The sequence below is a fragment of the Acomys russatus genome, chromosome 22, assembly GCF_903995435.1.
Source record: "Acomys russatus chromosome 22, mAcoRus1.1, whole genome shotgun sequence".
Lineage (NCBI taxonomy): Eukaryota > Metazoa > Chordata > Mammalia > Rodentia > Muridae > Acomys > Acomys russatus.
This window is the reverse complement of record NC_067158.1, coordinates 40,292,506-40,307,963: the sequence shown is the minus strand read 5'-3', so window position 1 is coordinate 40,307,963 and position 15,458 is coordinate 40,292,506.

Sequence of the window (15,458 nt, the reverse complement as noted above, 5' to 3'; positions counted from 1 at the left end):
ATAATGCATATCTATAAGATACTGAAGTGACTGTGTTATAGAAGGCTCATTGCCTGAGGGGTTGACTTGCTCATAGGAATGCTTAAGTATTGAACCTGTAGTTCATTTAGTCTACAAAGTAATTGTGTTGGAGCTGTTTTAAAAATTGTTGATCCTTATTTTATATGTAACACAGTACAATGCACCAATGCTATGCATGCACCTTACCATGGCATCACATAGGCAAAGAATCAATTACCAGCAAAAGTCCACTATTGTTCCCAGAGCTTAGCCAGTTTGTTCTCCCAAAATAACCTTCATCCTAACCCTCATTTCTATCTGCTAGTTTATCCGTGTGCTTGTATATCCTATAGGTAAACCATCTTCTTTGTGTGCCACTTTATGCTCGATTACTTCCTCTCAACTTCGGAGGATTTAATCCATGTCTGGGAATCCATTCTTCTCCTGTGCAGTGTTCCATGAAGTGACTTCCAGAACTGCTGTCCTTCCTTTTTTTCTGCGGGTGGATGTCAGAACTCTCTTGTATATATACTGAGACTGTTAACATATACGTAATCACTTTGGCTAAGACTTGCCCACTAGCACTGCAGCAGAGCCCTTGCTGCTCTACGTCCTCACTGCCATCAGCTCTTCTGGTTGGGTGGACTAATCTCTGTCTTAGTCACTGTTCTGTTGCTGTGAAGAGAAACCATGACCAAGGCAAATCTTAAAAAAGAGAATATTTAATTGGAGCCTTGCTCACCATTATCATCATGGAGGGGAACATGGTGTCATGCAAGCAGGAACAGTAGCTGACAGGTATGTCCTAATCCATAGACAGAGAAAGACACACAGAGGCGCAGAGACAGAGACAATCTGGGCATGGTACAGGCTTTTGAAATCTCAACACCCCTCCCACATACTTCCTCCAACAAGGCTACACCTTCTAATCCTTTCAAATAGTGCCACTCCATGGAGACCAAACATTCATATTCATGAGCCAATGGGGGCATTCTCATTTAAACCAACATAATCTCTCAATGCTTTCTCGGTTATCCTTGCTGGCTGACATGTTAACGTGCCTCTTCACATTCTTACTTATTGAATGAATACTCTCATTAGTTAGGCACTTGCTCAAGAGCATCTTAAATAAGTGGTTGTCAGTCTTTCTTCTTCTACAAGGCCTTTATCAGATATATTCATTTAAATTTTTTCCCAGTCACTGGTTAGCTTCTTTTAATCTATTTTGTTTTTTTAATTTTATTTTATTAATTTATTCTTATTACATCTCAATGGTTATCCCATCCCTTGTATCCTCCCATTTCTCCCTCCCTTCCATTTTCCCCTTACTCCCCTCCCATATGACTGTGACTGAGGGGGACTTCCTCCCCCTGTATATGCTCATAGGGCATCAAGTCTCTTCTTGGTAGCCTGCTATCCTTCCTCTGAGTGCCACCAGGTCTCCCCATCCAGGAGACGTGGTCAAATACGAAGCACCAGAGTGTGTGTGAAAGTCATACCCCACTCTCCACTCAACTGTGGAGAATGTCCTGTCCATTGGCTAGATCTGGGTAGGGGTTTGAAGTTTACTGTATGTATTGTCCTTGGCTGGAGCCATAGTTTGAGGTGGACCCCTGGGCCCAAATCTGCCTTTCACTTCATATGGAAAAACAAAAAACCCAGAATAGCTAAAACAATCTTGTATAATAAAAGATCCTCTGGAGGAATCTCCATACCTGATCTCAAGCTGTACTATAAAGCAACAGTAATTAAAACAGCATGATACTGGCACAGCAACAGGCTGGTTGATCAGTGGAATTGAATTGAAGACCCAGATATGAATCCACACACATATAGTCACTTGATTTTTGACAAAGAAGCCAAATTCATTCAATGGAAAAAGGATAGCATCTTCAACAAATGGTGCTGGTCTAACTGGATGTCTATGTGCATTTTGTTTTGTTAAGTTAGTGTTTTCCTATTTAAAAAATATTTACTTTATTTAATGTGTATGAGTGTTTAGCTTACATGAATATCTGTACACCATGTGTGTGCCTGGTGCCCATGAATATCAGAGAGGGCATCAGAGCCCCAGGTACTGCAGTTACTCAGAGTTGCCATCATGTAGGTTCTAAAAACTAAACCCAGATCCTCTGTAAGAACAACAGATCCATTAACCACTCAACCCTCTTTCCAGCCTCCAGAATTAATTGTTTTTCAAAGCTATATTTGTTTTGCATGTTTGTTTGATGCAAGATCTCACTACATAACCCAGGTCATTCTGAAACTTAGGATCGTTTTTCCTCATCCTGTCAAGTCCAAGAGCACATGATAGGGTTGTTTCCATAAGCTGTGTTTGTTTCTTTCTTAACCCAGCTATCACACAAATAACTGTGATTCTTTTATATTTGTTTAATAATAAGCTTTAGAACAATAACTGAACAATTACTACTCTATTTTAAAAATGTATTTATTAATTATAATTTATTCATCTTACATCCTGTTAATCCCCTCACTTGTATCTTCCCATTCCCTCCTCCCTCCCTCCCTCCCTCTCGCCCTCTTCTGCCTTATTTCCCTCCTCTAGACCTCTGATGGAGATGCATCCTCTTCTAAGCTAAATTGACTTCCTTCCAGTATATATCCCAGAGATACTTTCACTTCGTAACTTTCCTGTTCTCTCTCTCTCTCTCTCTCTCTCTCTCTCTCTCTCTCTCTCTCTCTCTCTCTGTCTTCTGGACCTCTCCTACAGCTCAATCCCCCACTTCTAACTTCTCCTCCCCTGGCTGGCAGGAAATCCAGCCCTATTCTCTCCCCTGCTCAGGGACTGGCTGTAAGCTGCTTTATTGGCTTATTAGGGGACACGAGACAACATTGAGACAGGAGATTCTTCTCAGAACAAGGATTGCAACCAGATATGGGAGGTAGGATGCACAGATATCAGCATTTGAATTACACAATAACCCTATGCCTCCAAGCAGCTGCCTACTTTAATATTATTTTTTTGTTAGGTAACAGTTTTTAATTTTAATGAGGCATGTTATAAATTTTTATTTTACAACGAGCACTTTATGTGTCCTATTTAACAAGTCATTAAAAACCATAAAATTATGAATGTGCACTCTTACGGTTTTTCTAGAAGCTCAATCATGTTAGCACATATCAGTATAACCCATCTCAAATTAGTTTTTATGGATTGAATGGGGGTGAGAAATAAGGTGCAGTGTCTTCTTTTGATTCCTGTAGCTCTCTGGTAAGTTTTAAAATTAGGAAATATGAGATCTCCAACTTTGTTCCCTTTATTTATTAATTATTTAGAATATTTGTGTATTTCTATGTCCATGTGAGTATGGGTCTATATGAGTGTATATGCACATATGTGAGTGTGTGCTGCCTATGTTCAGAAACCAGAACAGCAATTGGAGCAGAAGCTAGGTGTGTAAGAGATCTGGCCTATTACATGTGTGTCGAGATCCAAACTCCAATTCCCATGATTGCTTAGCAATCTGTGCAGCCTCTCAGTTACTTATTTTGAGACATGTTTTTGTTTTGTAACCCTGGGTAGACTGAAACTCCCTATGTCTCCCAGGTTGGCATCAACCTGTGAGCAATTTTCCTGCTTCTGTGTCCTGAATGGTGACATTATAGACATGTTCTGCCTTAGCAAGCTCCAGTGTTGTTACTCATAAGATTCTATATTGCTTGGCCATGGCTGCTGGAAAGATACATAGATTAGCTGGGTTAAGTAATAGCCACTTATTTCCTATGGTTCCATAAGTTGAAGCTCCAAGTGTGTTAGCGAGCATGTTTACTGGAGCCGTCCACTTTGGCTATGGTGGCCATTTTGCATGTCCTCGTGTGACATTTCCTCTTTGCACTCACACAGAGTGCACATTCCTGATACCTCTTCTGTCCAGATTTTCCCTTCTTACCAGGGCACCAGTTACATTGCATCAGGGTCCATCATTAAAACGTCATTTTAACATACTCAACACTTTCTAAAGTGCTTTCAAATATACTTTTTGAGGGATTGGATTTGGCTGGGGTTATTTATTTGGGAGGATTAAAACCTCAACTGTGATTGGTTTACAGTTCCTTGGTTATTTGGAGTTCCTTGATATTTTTGTATGTTCTGCCAAAATAATAGCTACTGGGGTTTTTCTATGTATACATTTAAAACTATATCTCATCTATAGATAGCTTTGGCTAAGTCTGACATTTTAGCAATATTATCTGTCAAGACCTATCTTTCCATGTACTGCTGTGTTTAAATCCCTTTCATCAATGCCTTAGAGTTTTCAGTGTACAACGTATTTTGCTTCTTTAGTGAAATCAATTCTTCAGTATTTCAGTCTTTTTGATGCTATTGTAAAGGAGATGACTTTTTGAACTTCCTTTCAGATTGTTCATTCCTCATGTACAGACCCGGTTGATTTTACATACAGGTTTATCTTCCCTCAGCTTTGCTGAATTAACCAACTCATTAGCTCCCACTGTGCCCCTACTACTGTCTCCCCTCTCCACCCCTCTCCCCTCGTTCCTTTCCATCTCTATTTCCACCTCTCTTTTGTTCCTTCTCTTTGTCCCTCCCCCCCCCCCTTTTTTTCTCTCCCTATCGTCCAGATTTTTCAGCATGAAATCAGGAAATACTTAAAACAAATGATTTTATTTCTTTTGAATTTGGCTGCCATTTTTCTTGTTCTTGTTGATTCACCTTTGCTATGGCTTCCATACTGTACTTTCAGGGTTGATTTTTGACCATCAACTTGACTAGATCTAGAGTCAGCTAACAGAAATGGTCAGCCATATGATGGGTTTTGCCCATCAGCTTAGTCAAACTGTGACAACACATCCTAAGTGTGGGTGGGGTCTACTCTACTAGTGGTGCTTCAGATAAGTGGAAGTCCAGGAAACAGAAACTTGCTTTTTCCCTGCTTGCCTGCACACCATGATGGCTGGTTGTCCTACATTTGACATCTTCCTGCTTCTGGTACCCCTGCTGCCTTTATTTTTCCTTGACCCTAGAACACAGCTTGTTTGACCTTCCAATGTGGACTGAAGACCACTGGCCCGCCAAGAATTCTCCAGGCCTTCAATTCCCTACCTAGAGCTAGTGAGGTGTTCTGCCCCATGGATATAGTCTTCGCCTTCTTAGTTGTAAAAGGCAAACATTATTGGATCACATAGACCATATGCTATAACCCAGTCTAATAAAGTTTATATTTGTTCTCCCCTAGATAAATCTAATGTCTGCAAAATGCAAGTAGTAAAAAGCAGGATTCTTTATATTGTTTCTGATATTTAAGAAAGATTTCATATTCACTGTGACATGTTAGCTGCCTTGTCTTATTCAGAGTTCATTAAGACACTTTTCTACAGGTTTTCTTTTGTTGAAACCTTTTGGTATTGAAATGGTGGTGAATCGCTTCTTGGCCTTTTGGCTAAAATCAAGTGAAATGGTGGTGAACTTTATCAGATGTATTTTCTGCATCAAATGAGACATGTGTTTTTAAAGTTACCTTCCTAAAGTAATGCATTGCAATGATTTACATATATAGAACCATCCTTATAACATGAGGTATGATATATAATACTTTCAATGTGCCATTGAGCTTTTGGTTTCTTTGGTTCTGTTTATAATTTGTTAAAATTTTTTGCATCAGTAGTCACGCACTGTTTTTCCTTTCTTCTTCCCCAAGGCTGACATCTATACTCAAAAAGACTTGCAAATGTAGGCAAGCACTCTACCATTGACTGCAGCCCCAGCCCAGTTTATTCTAGTATTTAATGAGTGTGTGTGTGTGTGTGTGTGTGTGTGTGTGTGTGTGTGTGTGTGTGTGTGTGTGTGAGAGAGAGAGAGAGAGAGACAGAGACAGAGACAGAGACAGAGACAGAGAGAAGAGAGGGTGGAGAGATTAGTTAAAAATGTGTATTGATGTATTTTTGAGTTTTTAATACAAATGAGATTTTATATGCTGATAATCATTAATATTTTACTTTTAACAGTTTGATGTACTCATACCCTTTACTAAAGACAAAAGAGAGCATGCATCTGATGGAATAGTTTTGCTTGTTTGTTTCTGCATAAAGACCCAATCACTTCTGACCATTCAATATTGCAGGACATAGAACATCTGCACTACTCCAGAGTTGAACAGTATTTTGATTTTGAAGTAGCTATTGCCAAGAACCCTGCTTCACCAAAGTACTAGTACAAAATGGCACAACTATCTTTATGACTATTTCAGAATTTTTTAAAATCCAAATTAAAAATAATCCATTTACTGATTTTTAAAAACATTTATTTTTCTTTTATGTGTATGAATGTATGTTATACACTGCATATACACCCAGTACCTAAGGGTGCCAGACCCCTTGGAACTGGAGTTACAGACAACAGGTGTAACATAGCCTTTGTGTTCTTGGAACCAAACCTAGGTCCTTTGCAAGATCAGCCTGTGTTCCTTAACTGCAGAGCAATGTCTCCACGCCCCATTTCATGGGTTTTTAAGTGAAACTAGATTCAGCTGCTGTTCAAACAGCAATTTTTCTAAACTAAATATTGTCAAGCAATGCAACTTAAGTCATACTAATTTGATGCATGTTGTTGAATGACAGGAAGAAAATATTAAAGGTATTTACTTCTGTAATTTGAAACATTGTTCCTGTAAGAGCAGAAAACCTTGTGTGCACACTAAAGACACTGTGGTTCTTAACATGTGCTAACCTCGCATCTGACCAGAGGTGTTTCAGCGGGTGTTTTGGTCTTGGGTAGTGTGGTGACATGCACAGTGCAAAGTGCACATGCTGTGTGTCCAGAAACAAGGCTGAAATTGTATGATGCAATCTGGATGAGCATTGGGACACCTTGGATTCCTTACATTATTTGGTTTTGGATTCAGTTTCGGTTGTTGTGCACGTAGAAGCCTGTTATCCTCTAGTTCATGTGGGATCACAAGCCACAGCAAGAGAAGTTAGAGGGTCAAGTGTGGCTGATGAAGCCCAATGGCTTTATAGAAGATGGAGAAAAACAAAGTTGTATCCTGACTCTTGCCTCATGTGCCCTGTGCAAAGAGCATTGCTGACTGCAGCCTTCAGCCTTAGACATCCAGAACTTTATTCCAAATAAACCTCTTTCTTTTGAACTGTCTTAGCAACAGAAGGGGCAGAAAACATAGGTTACTTGTGTTTCTGTTAAAGAACAATGGGGAATTATTATTCTCCCCCCCCCCCCCGGTACTTATTGAGAATATTATTTTTTTATTTTTTATTTTTTTAATTGAAAAATAACATCATTCGTATTACATCTCAATTGCTATCCCATCCCGTGCATCCTCCCATTCTTCCCTCCCTCCCACTTTCACCTCATTCCCCTTCCCTATGACTGTGACTGATGGGGACCTCTTCCCCTTGAATATGATGCTAGGGTATCAAGTTTCTTCTTGGTAGTCTGCTATCCTTCCTCCGAGTGCAATGGGGAATTATTTTTAAGGTGATATTACTCACCTACAAAAGATTCCCTAAGTGGCTTGTATTTCAAAACTAACAATTTAGCTATTCCTCTAGTCACATGACGTAGAACTTCTCCACACACAGAAAAACTCCAGAAATAGTTTAGCTCTGTGAGAGGCTGCAGAACTCTCAGTAACTATAGAATTTCAAAATGAACAGTAGGGAAGTATTTAGGAGGAAATGACTTGGTTCAGACAATAAGCTTACCCTTGCAATCTAAACGTGACTTTATTGCTACATGGTTTTCATATGGGCTTCTTGTACATTTTCCTGAATCAACTTTAAGATTTATTTATTTTTATGAGTATGTGGGTATCTGTTTGTACCATGTGTATGCGGGTGTGCTTGAAGACCAGAGGAGGCATTGGATCTTGTGGATTTGGGAGTTACAGACAGTTGTGAGTCACCCAAAGTTATTATGATGTGGCTACTGAAAACCAAAATTAAGTCATGGGGAAGGGTAACAAATGCTTTTAACTCATGAGCTATCTCTCCAGCCCAGGATTTCAACTGTAAATCAGTAAGCTGAGAGATATCATGAACTGCCTAGATGGTTTTATTAGGATTTTTGGTTTTGGTTCAGGTTTGAGTTTGTTGGCTTTTTAAACTAAAAGCACTTCTTTTATTATTGAGTTTGTCCCTTGACAATTTCATACCTTTGTTTTATGTATTCCAGTTGTTCTCACCCCATCCTCTCTCCAAGTCCTTCCCACCCCTGCCAGCATTCCCTTCCTCTTACAATTCCCTATGCAGTGCTCCTATCTTTGTGTGTATATGTGTGCATGTGTGGGACTCACTAGGGCTGTCTATGTGTCCATGGGTATGTGCTATCCATTGAGTACACAACTTGATAACACATTCCTGCTTCCCAGAATCTAGCCAATAGTTATGCTCTATCAGTCCTCCTACCCTACAGAACAGGACAGACACTGATGATATCTAGAGATTTAGGGATTTGCTATGAAGATGGTCAATGAAAGCTGAGACCCTCTAGGACTACACACAATGGAAGAAGTCCACTCATATTAAGGAGAGGGAACAGTAAGTTTATGACTTCTAATATGGCCTCTGGCTTTTTACCTCTGCCAGGTTATTACTATATAGATATGGGGGTTACTTTTTTACCTTCATCTGTAGTTATACCGAACCAGAAATGACAGTATTAAAAATGTCTTAATAAGGGATACAATTAAAGAATAAAACTTGAAAATACTTTGAATGACCTGTGAGATTTAGGTGCCCAAATGTGAACAGCCCCTTTGCTTTTGGGCACGGCTCTAACACCTTTAAATGACTTGCTATAATGGTCTTTTATATACCTTCATTTTAGGGGAGGGGAATACGGTGTAAGCAGGAAGGAGGGAGGAACAGGAGGATACAAGGGATGGGCTAACAAGTGAGATATAATCTGAATAAATTAATTAAATAAAAATTTAAAAAATTTAAAAAAGAGAATGCAAAAAAATCTTAATCTTTACTAGAAGAAGGGTTTAAGAAGAAATAACTGGTTTTTAGGGTGGGCAAAATAGAGTATGTCAACCTTAGACCTACATTTAATATCTTGTAGGGAAGGTGACTCTCTAGCTAAAATTACTCTTTTTCATGTGAACTGGAGATTGGCTGACTGATAGTTCTTAATTCAAGAAGGAGCAGTATAAAAAGGGCTTGAAAAGCTATATGAGGTAGCAGTACTATCTTCAATATGTGTTTGTGTTCTGTAGAAGGACCTTCGTTGATAATTCACCTTTGAGTATTGAAATTTTTCTCAACTCATCAGATACATTCTGTCACAACAGAAGACTCATCTTAAGAATTTAGCAATTCATGAAGATCCATTTATAGTTCTGTATTTCTACTTCAGTGAGAGTTACACAGGGTGCTAGACAGGAATGCTCCCCACTTCTGAGTCAGCTGGGGGTCCCATTCAGTGATTTCCGGGATGTGAGGAGGAATCAAAACGCTCCAGCGAAGTTTTAGAGACAAGTAAAGGAAGCTGGTATATACAGTTAAACTGAAGGCAAGTACCTGATCTCTAGAAATAAACTGGAAGATGTGTTGCTGGATGAGTTTAGGGGCTGCAGCTGTGATGCAGGCCAACAAGTACAGATGGTGAGAGGACAGGCCTGTGAGGATTTTCCATGGGCCGAAGGTGCTTGCAAAGGACTGAGCCAATAATGTCCTCCACGGCAGCAAAAGGCTGGAACTATGACATTGACTTCCTGTTAAGGAAAAAATTCCAAGTGACTATGGTGTCCAGGAAGGGACAGAAGAGGATGGCCCAGGAAGGTCAAGGCAGTTTCTGACTGTTACACTTCAGGTGAAACTTTTGTTCTCGTTGTCATGTTGATCAGTCCCAAGAGAGTCAAAAGCTCTCGTTAGGTACATGCAAACAGTCAGAAATGGGCACGGGGCAAGCTGGCTATCCCCAATTCCTGTTGCATGCTACATAATATTGTATTTCCAACAACTCAGAAGAGAATAAAAAGAAGTTGTAAAGTCAATTTACATCATTAACATCTTTGGCTACTCTTTGTAATAAAAAATCAAGACGTTTCAGTGGTACAAAGGACCGCATAGCCTTCCAGAATTTTCTTCTAGAGAGAACCGTTCTCTCATCTTTTACTAAATGAAGTACATCTACAGATGGCAGATGCTACTTAAACATTTTCATTTTATGAATGTTATCAAAAATGTAAAAATATAGATGTAATAGCATAATAACCACTTATCTCTCTAAAAGTTCACACCCTTCCATGTGACTGAATTCAGAAAGAGATTTTAGGAGCCAAAATTAGATGAGTGTATTGTTGTGAGGTCTTAACGGCCTTAGGAGGGAGACCTTGGTCAGGCCAGTGCATTCAGAGGGGAGGCCAGGGTGAGAAGATGATCCCTTTCCAGTAAAGACAAGAGTCATCCCAGAATCTAGGACTCCTGCTTGCAGCTGCCAGAGCTCTGAGAAGGTGGATTTCTGCACTTTCAGAGATCAGTCTATGACATTTTGAAGCACAGTTTGAACATACCCTTTATTCACAGCATACAGTCAACAATTGCATGCTGTGTTCTTCGTCTATGACAGCCTGTCCTTAACTCTCCCTTCCTCTTCCTCTCCATCCTCCCCTTTCTTCTTATAAAAGCTATTTTAAGTGAGTTTTCTTTAGATATGTAGTCTCTTGTTGAACATGCTCCAGTGCATGCCCCATTGCTGTTTTTAGTTTATTGTTTTTAAATTTTCTTTATGAAAGGTGAACAAATCTGATCACATTTATTCTGCCACAGATGGAAATGAAGTCCTGCACTCTGTTGAATTTTAAGACAACTTATCACATGACTTATTACCTACAGAGGTAACCAAAGTATATAAAAATATGGTCAAAACATATTTCTTTTGTTTTTTTTGAGAATTTTAAGATATATTTTATTAATTTGTTCATATTACATCTCAATGATTATCCCATCCCTTGTATCCTCCCATTCCTCCCTCCCTCCCCTTTTCCCCTTATTCCCCTCCCCTATGACTGTGACTGAGGGGGACTTCCTCCTCTGTATATGCTCAGAAACCTTGGTGTCATCGTGATTTCACTTCTATTCTGCTTGCACACGTTAAAGAGCTAAACCATGTTTCTTAATAATACAATAGACATTTATCACTCTCGAAAACTAGGAAGCTGACTGTGAAATTTTTACGCCTGTGAGGGTAGAAATAACAATCTTAGTTGATCTTAAGAAGGCTGTTAGTTAGCAGCAATGACAACAGAGCCAACAGAGCCAAGTACCATTCAATTGGTCTACGAAGCATGATTGCTGAGGATCTGTACAACTTTGTCATTTTCTCTATAAAGTTTGGCAGGATGTTTTATTGTACATTTACTTTATGATAGTATCATTTTGTCCTTTCTAAAGCATGAGTTTGATGGACCATTAATTCATAGATTATATAAATTTTAGAAACGTTTTCTCTGATTTGATGTAATATGAACTTTTCTTTCCTTATTTCAGCATTATATAGAGTCCAGAGGAAAGATTGATTAGAATTATTCATTTTAGAGGAACCAAGGGCAGCTTTCTAGAAATCTGGTTTTCTTCCTTTTATTAGAGAAATTCCATTTTCACAGACTTTTATAATATTTAGTCCCCCACCTAATCAGTAAATATCTAAAATACCACAGTTGGGGATACAGAGGGAAGATTCTTGGGAGGCTCCCTTATTGTCAATGACGCAAAAGAGCCACAAATAGAGTCTGGAGGGCATATGAGATCCTGTATCTCCTTTTAAGCCACTTCTGGCACTTTGAGCATAGAAGTTCCTTAGTGAACTGAGCACATCGAAACCTTCCCTTTACACTGCAGCAGCAGCGAGCACACCCTCATCTAGGACCAAATAGAGCCAGGAAAAAAAAAAAATGAGTAATTCTCATGAATTACCATAGTAATTCAGGCAGGAATTAGATTAGCACTATATAGTTCCCCACTTTCATTGCATGTGGACCAAGTCAGAAAAGGTTGGCTGAAAGAATTGTACACTTAAATCTTGGAGTAAGGATTACATGATTTTTTAAGTGCCTAGTGTAAGTGATGTCAGCTTGAACTGAGAAGCTCAGACAATTGGAGTGGGAAGGTATCACAACTTACTTTCCATGATGGTAAAGAAAGTTAAGAATCATAGTGGACCAGAGATACCTTTTTCTTTATTTTTTAAATAGAAAATATACTGTAGAAGGCTTGGATGAAGCTAGGCAGTGGTGGTGCACAGCTTTAATCACAACACTTGGGAACCAGAGGCAGGTGTGTCTCTGAGTTCCAGAACAGCCTGGTCTACAGAGTGAGTTCCAGGACATCCAGGGCTACACAGAGAAACCTTGCCTTGGAGAGAGGGAAGGAGAGGGAGAAAGAGAGGAGGGATGTGGGGAGGAGAGAGAGGAGAGGCAGAGACAGGAGACAGAAGAACACTCCCAGGGAGCAGAACTGGACTCCAATGGAGGAATAATTTTTGTTTCCCAATGGTACCTAATTGGTTATTTTTCAAAATTGGTATAGTACTATTTCCTTTCCCTTTTCCATTTTGAATGGAATTTACCTTTGTAGTTGATCTGTTTTTTTTTTCTTTATGTGAGAGAGAGAGAGAGCCTTATCTCAGTTATTCTGGCCTGTGGGTCATGAAGAGCTACTCCATTTCACCCATCCCAAAGGCTCATTTGAACCTGGACCTGATGATTTTAACAGGACAGTAGAGAGACATTGAGCTTATGCCACCACTAGGTGAGGCTTCTGGGATGCTTGGATGCAAGCTTGCATATTTTCTGTTGCAGAGGATTTAAAGTGATAACTAAGAGGTATCCAGCCGTAGATTATACAGTCACAATAGTACGAGATCATTCTCATCAAACCTGGAGTCAATTTGTGTACCTCCTGAATTTAAGCATATTTGCTTTTATCAATAAGACATTACAATAAGTGATTCAGCAGGAGTTTGCTTACTTGTCATTGGTGTCTCTGCATTTTTGCTTTTCTTCAGAACTATAGGCCACCCTGGGGAAGAGCGTGGGATAGCATGTGAAGGATAAGAGAGTTTGCCAGTTCCTAGAGATATATGAATGAGAACTTGTGGACTGCCTAGGTAGCCCAACCAAGGCTGACAGAAGGTAGTGGGTACACCTCTTATCTTAGTTAGGGTTTCTATTGCTGCAGCGAAATACCATGACCAAAAGCAAGTTGGGGAGGAAAGGTTTGTTGTAGTTGCTTTGTTTGTTTGTTTGTTTTTCTTACATTGTAGTCTAAGTCAGGACAAGAAGTGCAACAGGGCATGGCTTGAAGGCAGGGGCTGATGCTGTGGTCATGGAGGAATGCTGTTTACTGATTTGGTCAACATGCTTTCTTATAAAACACAGGGCCACCAGCCCAAAGATGGTATTATCCACAATGCCCTGCTCCATTCAATACTTAAGACATTTACCTATAGCTGGATCTTATGGAGAATTTTTCTCAATTGAAATTCTCTCCTTTCAGATAACTCTAGCTTGTGTCAAGTTGACATAAAACTGTCCAGCACACCTCTCCAATCAAACTTTGAGAACCATGAATAATAATAAGCTATGAAGTCTTAGAGCCGTCTGCTATGCTACGAACCTTACCCAGAGCAAGGGACTTTGAGGGACAATGAGTGTGGAGGTAGGTTTCTAACATAAACATTGGGAAGATGGAGGTAGACATTTGATATCCGGGTCTTTTTCTCTCCTAGATGAGCAGGAGACTGCTCTAGAATAAAAGCACCTCAGATTTATAAATGTCCCCTGCAATGGGATGGGTAACATTTTAGTTTTTCCAGAATCACGATGAAAGCATTAGACCAAGACTGTTCATCAGCAAGTATTTGCTTAGGTCTTCAGCAACTCCCTACCTGGGCAGAATAACACAAGGAGACACTAATTAGTGTTTGGCTGCAGATTGTTGAATGCTAATTAATAATTTCCATTTGTCTTTCAGTATTCTCCCTTGTTACTTCTTTTAGGGGTAAGACCCAATGGAGTTTGCTGAGTCTAGGGCCACTCCTTGAAACTGCATGTTTTTAGCTGCCAGAAAGGAGACAGTAGAAGAGAAACAGACTTAGAGTGAATTTAGGCTTCAAGGTTCCTTCTTTACATGTGCCAATTGCAAGGCTCTGTGTAGGATTTCTCAATGGATTCACTGATCATAAATACACATTTACTTTTAGTCATACATTTTGAAATTTTCAAGAGTGAGATTGTAGGCACAGTAGGTAAGACTACTGTCTCTTTTCTACCCAACTTTTCTTTTGCCAAATTTCTGGTTGTATTGCTTGTGGTCTTGGCTATTTTCCGGGAAAGGAAGCAAATGGAAGTGGAGTTGGTGCATATTTACTCTATGTTCTGTGGGACATGTATAGATGGTGGTACTTGCCTTAGTGTTAAACAATCCAGTCACTTCAGGGCAAGAGTGTCTTCTAGGATTCTGCTTCTTCCTGTGCCTCAGCATACATAAGGACAGAAAGGTGCTGGAAAGGAGGTGTTTTCCCAGAGGGAGTGTTCCTTTCGGGGCCTGGCACTGACAGTATGCTGAAGCAGAGGAAGAAATGGTTTCAATTAGACAGGACCAGAAGCAAGATCATAGAATGTTCTCTTGAGTAATTACATTGGAATTGGAGTTTTTAGGTCTTAGATATTGATTTCTCATCAAAATAGAAGTTGTCTTCCATCTACAATCACCATGCCAAATGCATTGTTAAACATGGTACATTATTCTTTTGATGGCAGTTGTATAGAGATAATCTTAGTTACTCTGTGTGTGTTTTGGGGGGTGGCAAAACAACTAGTGGTTCCTAGTGTTACTACAAACAGTACAGTTGTATTTTAGGTTGCTTTTTTATATACTCCAGAGTGTCATTAAGAGGCTAATAGAGCTATTATCAATTGTGGATTATGAAACTTAAAAGATCCCTTTCTTTATATAAAATAAATTTATAGCTTTTTTAGGCACAATGTCCAAACTGTCTGACAGACTTTAGTAAGGTCTTTATGACAAATGGAAAGTGTTTACAGGAGAAACCTGTAATGTCTCAAACCAGGAAACAGAGTAAGTTGAGCAATGCAGGCTGTCAGGCTTTTATAATGATCCTTTCATGAGAGTTATGAAGGAGTCCTGTAGGCTTAGATTTTTCACAACCTACTTTATTTAGGATTCTTAAACACTTCAACTTTACTTCTAACCCATTGGCCAGAGGAAGAAGGAAAGAAAGAATGTTAATAGGAAAAAGGGGTTGTGGACATCATGTTTGTATGTAGTTCCTTGGGGGCAATTCCTCTCTGCACTGTCGGGATACCAACAGTCCAGTCCAATATCCAACACCAAATAGCAACAGGAATTTACAGTGGTGTGACAATTCAGCAGAACCAGCAAGGCTCTGCCGAATCAGCAGGAGTCCCTGGAAGTGGCCAGAATCTGCCAGAGTACCA